The 7,728-nt window shown below is 33.3% G+C and overlaps 1 non-coding gene across 1 annotated transcript; it reads left to right on the top strand.

The window, feature by feature from the left end:
* The first annotated feature begins 6,469 nt into the window (after positions 1-6,469).
* On the top strand, positions 6,470-6,576 carry LOC148763086 (small nucleolar RNA R71). The gene has a single exon (XR_016026102.1). It is a non-coding gene; the product is annotated as a small nucleolar RNA R71 (small nucleolar RNA).
* The last annotated feature ends 1,152 nt before the right edge of the window (positions 6,577-7,728 follow it).

The following is a 7,728-nucleotide window of genomic DNA, read 5'->3' as shown; positions in this document are numbered from 1 at the left end:
CTTGAACTCTCAAGGTAAGCTCACGTTTTTCCACATCAACTAGAGCTCTAGCTGTTGCCAAGAAAAGTCTTCCAAGAATGGTCAAATTTGCCTATTTCCTCCATGTCCAAAATCACAAAATCAACCAAAAAGATAAATTTATCTACCTTGACAAGAACATCTTCAATGATTCCTCTTCAATAAATATAAGAACAATCAGCAAATTGTAGTGTCACAGAAGTTGGCTTTCATTCCCTCAAACCAAGTTTTTCAAAGATCGACAATGGCAACAAATTGATACTTGCACCTAAATCGCTTAAAATTTTAGCAAAGAACAAATTACCAATTATGCAAGGAATTGTAACTCTCAAGATCCTTGAGTTTTTGTGGAAATTTATTTTGGAGAATTGCATTATATTTTTCTATGAGAGGAACAGTCTTAAACTCACCCAACTTTCTCTCTTTGGAAAGAATTTCTTTCAACAACTTAACATAACTTGGCATTTGTTCCAAAGCTTCAGCAAAAGGGATATTTATACGTAGTTTCTTAAAGACATTGAGAAATTTCTAAAACTGCTTATCAAGCTTTTGCTTTTGAAACCTCTGAGGAAAAGGTGGTGGATAATGATTTACTTGACATTTCACTTTATTTTCAACTTTCCTATCATCTTTCTTTCCATTTTCAACTTCTTTCTCAACAATTACCTCTTCATCGTCAACATGCACTTTTGAAGATTCAATTGCCTTTTTACTTACCCCTTCAACCTCTTTTCCACTCCTTAAAGTGATTACCTTGCATTGTTCCTTACCTTTGGGATTGGCATGAGTGTACTTGGTAATGTACCTTCAGGCCTATTATTAAAGGAATTAACAAGTTAGCCCAATTAAGTCTCAAGATTTCTCAATGAAGCTGCTTGACTCTAAATGCTGGCATCATTCTTTGCCATGTGTTGCATGAGAACATCTTCCAAGGTAGGCTTCTTTTCAGGGGTAGGAGGTCTAGCTTGTTGTGGAAAGCTAAGAGGGATGTTTGGCCTTAGATTTGAAGGCCCTGAGTTGTTATTCCATGAAAAGTTGAGATAGTTCCTCCAACCAGGATTATAGGTATTAAAAGATGGTTTATTCTATTGCTTGTTGAAGTTCCCAACAAACTATATTGATTCAAGATTAGATGGACATTGATCACTCAAGTGGCCTTTTCCACACAAATCACAATTTATAAAGGATTTTTGGATAACATTAACCCCTATTGTATCAAATTTCTTTGCTAATGCAGCCACTTGTGTAATCAAGGAATAAAGTGCATCAATCTCATAAACACCAGCAGCTCTTCTAGTACCATATCTTTTTGATGGTGTTAGCTTTAAAATGATTATAGTTAATGATCAAATTTGCTTGAACATTATTTGAATGATCTTTGACAAATTCTTGAAATGATTTGGCTCTTACATGATTACGAGCTTGAATGGCTTAATTTTATGAGTGCTAAATTTTCTTGAATGATTTCTATTTATGAGAACATCTAACATTCATCTGTAATATGTAGAAGTTGCAAGATAGGTTCACAAGTGTTGAAGCTTATCTCAAAGCATTCAAAGATGGTTGATCTTCACAACACCTAGGTTGTTCTCAAGCCATGAAGTTCACTTTTAACTCAACATTTGGTCACAAGGAAGAAACAAGAAAGTTGTCAAGCCCAGCCCTAAATTATCTACCATGTTACACATGAGACTGATAGAGTGATTGTATATTTGAACAGCCCCGAAAGAATATTTAAAAGTCGGTATTGTGCTTAGAAGTACAAGTCGATTTATACTTCGAACTAATTAAAATAGGGATTTTAAGGTGAAATTAAGAGTTTCACAGTCCAGGGATGACTCAAAATGGTAATTCAGAGTTCGAGGATCAATTTGGAGTCAAACCAGAATTTTCACTATCTAAGGGCAAAATGGTCATTTGCCATCTGGAGACAAAATGAGAATTTTAGAAAAGATTTTTTTGGCCCTATTTGACTTATTGGAGTATGATTTGAGGTTTAGGAGTGAAAAATTTTAATTTTGGTATAATTTGGAGTATAAGGGTGAAATGGTAATTTTGCCACCCCGAGGGCAAATCGGTAAATTTTCACCCCCAACACTTGTCAAGACCAAGGGATTTTATTCATCATGGAAATGGATAAACATGAGAAATGTGTGGTGGAGAATTAAAGAATTAAAAGTCAAATATTTAAAATTTAAACTAATAAGGAAATGCCATGTGTCATGCTTTTATTATTTTATTGTTTCTTTATAAAAAGGCATAAAAATCAGCCCATTTCTCCCATAGTGGTCAGCCAAACCAGAAGAGAAGAGAAACCAAGGAAGAACAAACCCTAGGTGGGAAAAATCAAAGAGAAAGTGTTGGAATTCAAGGATTTGATCAAGCAAAGGTAAAATTTCTTTGATTTTGCTAGAGACTTTCCTTACCCATGCATTTTCCCTTAATTTTCATGGTTAAATTACATGTTTTCATGACGAATTCATGACTGGTTGGAATGGGTATGGAGAGAGAATGATGTTAAATTGATTTGATTCTAAGTTATGTTAGTGTTTTTAGTTAGTTAAGCATGTTTAGAAACAAAACAACAAGAAAAGAATCCATTTTCCCCATGAACCTTCAATGGCCGAACACTATGTGAAGTGTAGAAGTAATGAATTGATTTTGTGATCAAGTGAATTGGTTGAAAAATTGATGAAATGATGATTTATGGTGAGAAAATGGAATGAAAATTTTTTTAGTGATAGTGCACCACAATGGCCAAAATTTTCAAGAAGAATTGTGAGGGTTGTTAGGCTGAATTTTAGATTGTTGGAATTGAATTTAGTGAATTGAAATATTAGAAATGAAATGGAGCAATTTGGAGCCAAATCGGACACAATTGTCATTTAATCGGGTAATAGGCCGAATTAGGTCAGCATCGTATTTAAGCGATAGTCGGATCAGTTGCATATCATATCATGCATATACATCGAGCCTGAATTGATTTTATAATGGTCAAGCATTGATGTGGTGAATTATGTATTGTACATTGTGGATAGGTGGTGAGTAAATCACACTGGTAAAAGTACAGAGATTGTGCTTGGAGATTGGGATTAGGAGTACATCGACTCCTAAAACTGTGAGTAAACTTATTATTGTCTTAATTATCTAGAGTAGTTTTATACAATTGTGTGATTTTATGGAAAATGGGTTTAAATGGTAAATTTCTATGTTTTAGGAAAAATTGTGATTTTGTAAAATAATTTTATAAATTTTCTGGAAAATTGAATACTGATTTTGAAAATAGAGTAATTAGAGACTGCCTGCTTGTGTTGTAAATTTCTGGTTTTAAATTGAATGGCTTATGACAATAAATGAGCATGAATGGCTAAACTGATTTTTGGTGTTAGAATTATTTGTACTGCGTATTCAGCCTTGAGAGGCTAGGTTGCGATAAATTGCCATGTCATGCAGAAAAAGATTTTATAAATCAGGTGGTAGATAAAATAATCCATAGTCACTACAGTGGTGGGGATTACAGCAGACTGCCTATGAGAGGGGTACGGTAACCCAATTATATATTTACCTTCGGGGGAAGATGTTGGATGAAGTATCTCTTGAGGTAAAGATTTGAGCGCACTTCACGTGGACCACCGCGTGAGAGTGAGACTCAGCCAACGCTAAGGCATGGCTAAAATTTCGGATGTAAAGACATTTAACAGCCTTGGCGGACTCGGTTGGGATAACCCTCGATCAAGGTATCCCTAATAATTGAGTATGAGAATGATTTTTGGCACGAGCCAAGCTTTTCAGGAAATCATAAGCCTATTTGTTTATTTGGTTGAAATGAGTTGAAAGGTAATGAAATTACAGTATGATGACTTATTTTAATTCGTCTCCATTTACTCGCCTTTAGATAGTTTAGATGGTGTCTGTTTCCTCACTGGGATTTTATAATCTCATCACCCTTTTTTCCTCACATTTCAGGCTTAGGGAATTCTATAGTTAGCTGACTTTGACAAGGACCCTCATTTGGACTTGAATTGGCAAAAGCTGTAAGTTTTCAGCTTCCGATGCATTTTGGTTAGATGTGGGCCAACGTGTCACTGTAAAAGTAATTTTATGCTTTGGTTATTTGCTTTATAGCATACATGAATATAATTAACTTTTACGCTATAAGAATTATTTACCGATAGCTTTATAAAAATTATTTTACAAGAAAATAGTTTATTTTATTGAATATCTTTATTATATTCAAATGGTCAAATTTTCACTTCAAATGAACGTTTTAGATACTTAATTTGTTTTTAAATCACTAAACATATATTTTTCTGCTTACCTACTACATTTTTAGCAAGTTTTGAGATTTTCGACAAAAAAATAACGAAAATGCCCCTATGAGCCAGAAAACAATATGTTATGTTCTGATTTGAAAATGACTCGTAATCCTTCGAATTACGATATTTGATAACTATTGCTCACCAGGGAAGTGCGAAAGATGATACGAGAGCCTTGTGAGGTTTTGATCGGCATTCAGGGTGAAGAATGTCTGTCTAGGCTTCGCAGCGGTTGTCACGGGCTTGATGGGAGTTCTGGGTCGTGACAAAAGTAGTTGAAGTTAAGTACCAAAATGTCAAGGAATCTTGAAGAAACAAAGCTCAAATTGGTCTTAGAGCAAGGAAAGTCAATCTTATGGTGATAAATCATGCAAGTATGGCTAAGTGCGTATATTATACATGTTATAGTATTTCGAGCATAAATCTTACTACCAAAGCCCAATAGATGTGATTCTTGAATAAGTGGAACGCCAATGGATAAGGCTATAACTTTGATGTTTACCATTTCACCCAGTTCAGATTGAGGTCAAAATCATGTCAAAAGAGGCTAGACTATTGCAATTTCTACACTTGGTAGCATGAAAGCTTGAAAAAAAAATAGCCATAGTCAACCCCATACAACCTGTAGTCAACCCTAAGGAAGTGTGCACATGAAATCCAAGCCTTTATGAAGCCATATTCCACCCTAACGAGTGGTAGTCGACTACACCAAGCCATATTTAAAAAATACAAGCTTTCTAGAAAAAGATCGAATAGAGAACTTCAATAGTCGACTACAAGTGACCGTTATACACAAAATTCAAAGGGAAAACGATTGGTTTCTTGTTCTAATCACCTCCAATGGCTTCAAGATTGTTTCAACTATAGAAAGGACCATTGTGAAGCATTTCAAGTTGAAGAAGAAGAAAGAAAAAGGGCCAAAATCTTAAAGATCATGGTTTTGAAAAGAAATCAGAAAAAACCAAGCCTACTTGAGCTAAACTTTGTTTGCGATTTCACTCCTATCTTTATATCCTATCTTTATACCAATGTTAAGTATTCTTCCTCCATTGTACCCACTAAGCAAAATCTACCTTTTAGAGGCACTATTAATATCCTTGTAAAGGTTCTAGCTTAGCCTTGAAAAGCTATTTTGTAAAAGTTATTGCTTCCTATCAAGAAGCAAGAATCCCTTTGTGGATTGTGTATGGGTTTATTGTGAGCCTATTTAAAAAGCCATGGGTTTGTAGTGAACCCGTTAAAGCCATGGGTTATCGCATGATCCCGTTGAAAAGCAAGAATCCCTTTGATGGATTGTGTAAAGGTTATTGCTTCTCGTTAAAAAGCTAAAATCCTTTTTAGTGGATTGGAAATTTCTTGGTGTGCCAAAGGAGTGGATGTAAGCATTTGAAAAAGTCGAACCATTATAAATCCTTGTGTCTTCATTTTCTTTTTTACCATTGCTTTAATTTTTTGCACTTGACTCTGCAAAACTCATTTTACAAATTGCTTAAGCCTTAATTTCGTACTCATTACAAAATTGGTTTGTGTCTTTGTTAAAAACATTTTTCAACCATTACAAATTGTCCAATCCTTGTTGAAAAGATTTCTTGAAATGTTTTTCTCAAAGTTACCTTCATTTGATTCACATTTGAAGAATATTTAAGCTTTTCAAAGTAGCCATTTATCTATGATTAATTAAGTAGCTTTGATTAAAATTTGCATATACATTAAAGTTTTCGTTGAAATTCCTCTAAAATGTTTTCAAAATGAATTTTCCAGTCTAGGATTGATTCTTGAGTCTTTATAATCATCCACAATTTTGTTTGAAAGAAATTTGAGTTGATTTGAGAAAAGAATTATAGCCATAGTTGACTAGATAATTTTTATAGTCGACTATAGCTGATTGTTTTACATTTTCCAAAATTTTTAAAAATCCTATACACCTCCTCTTGCATATTTTTGTTACTTGATTCATTGAGCTAAAATTTCTAACAAATGGTCATTGGTAATTATTGGATGCCATCTCTTTCAAAAAATTGTAAGCCTCATCAAGATTCTTACCCATTAATGCCCCACCAGTTACAGCATCAATTATAGCTTTAACTGAACTCATTAACCCATTGAAGAATGTCTGAACTTGCAACCATTTTGAAAGCCCATGTTGCGGGTATCTTTTAAGTAGATCCTTAAATCTCTCCTAAGCTTCATACAAGGATTCACCATCAAATTGTGTAAAAGTAGTTATATCACTCCTTATCTTTGTAATCTTGGCTAGTGGAAATAATCTAGCCAAAAATTTTTTAGCCAAGACATCCCATGTAGTGATAGATCTTATTGGAAGTGAATTCAATCAGCTCTTTGCCTTATCCCTCAATAAAAATAGAAAAAGTCTCAATCTGATAGCATCATCAGTTACCCCATTATACTTGAAAGTGTCACAAATTTTCAAGAAATTCACTAGATGAGAGCTAGGATCATCACTAGGTAATCCACCAAATTGAACTGAAGACTGAATCGTTTGAATGTAAGTAGGCTTGATCTTAAAATTTTTTGTGTTAATGGGAGGTCTTATGATGCCTTGGTGCAAGCCTTGTAAGAAAAAAAATAGCATACTCTTGTAAGGACTTGTTCACTTCAGAAAGCTGATTAATAGCATTGTCGCCATTTTAATAGTGTTGTTATCTTCAACCATTGTTTGATTGATAGTTGTAACTTGCAAATTTTTCCTTCAAGATTTTCTAAAAGTTTTTTCTATCTCTAGATCAAAAGTAATAATATTCAACTTTCTTCTCCTTTTCATACAACGACCAAAGATGCCTGAAAGCAAAAAGAAAAAAAAGTTTAAAGTAAGACGAACTTTGCTTAGTATTAATATTAACAAAATATCTAGAAAAAAATTCTCTAGTAATAACGTCAAAAACTTGTTGTCTAATTTTTTACCCACGTAAATATACGTATCAAACAAATAATATAATGGCAAATAGAGTGTCAATCCCATAAAGAATTGATCTAAAATTTTGTTAAGTACTAAATTATCATAGTTTAATCTTATCCAAACAATCGAAATTGAATAACTAATTAAACTAAAAAAATTTAACTAAATCTAATTAATCAAGAATCTAACTAAAAAAAATCAAAGCAATAATATAATTGGAGAAAAATCAATTCAAACAAACCTATGATTACAATATCTCTCACGTTTCATCTAAACCTTACCTCTCTCTCCTAACTTAATTCAATGGATTTGATTAATAACCTAGAGTCCTCAATTATTTATAAAGCTCTCCCAAAACTCTTATAAAAAAATATCTATTTTAATCAAAGCACTATATTCCTATATGAATTGAAATTAAAATAGACTCATTAAGTTCACGCTCGAATTCCTAGTTGCATATGGCATATAGGTATATTC

Source organism: Theobroma cacao, chromosome 4 (genome assembly GCF_053813885.1).
Source record: "Theobroma cacao isolate CCN51 chromosome 4, ASM5381388v1, whole genome shotgun sequence".
Lineage (NCBI taxonomy): Eukaryota > Viridiplantae > Streptophyta > Magnoliopsida > Malvales > Malvaceae > Theobroma > Theobroma cacao.
Note: the sequence above shows the minus strand (reverse complement) of the source record. Positions and strands in the feature narration are given on the sequence as shown.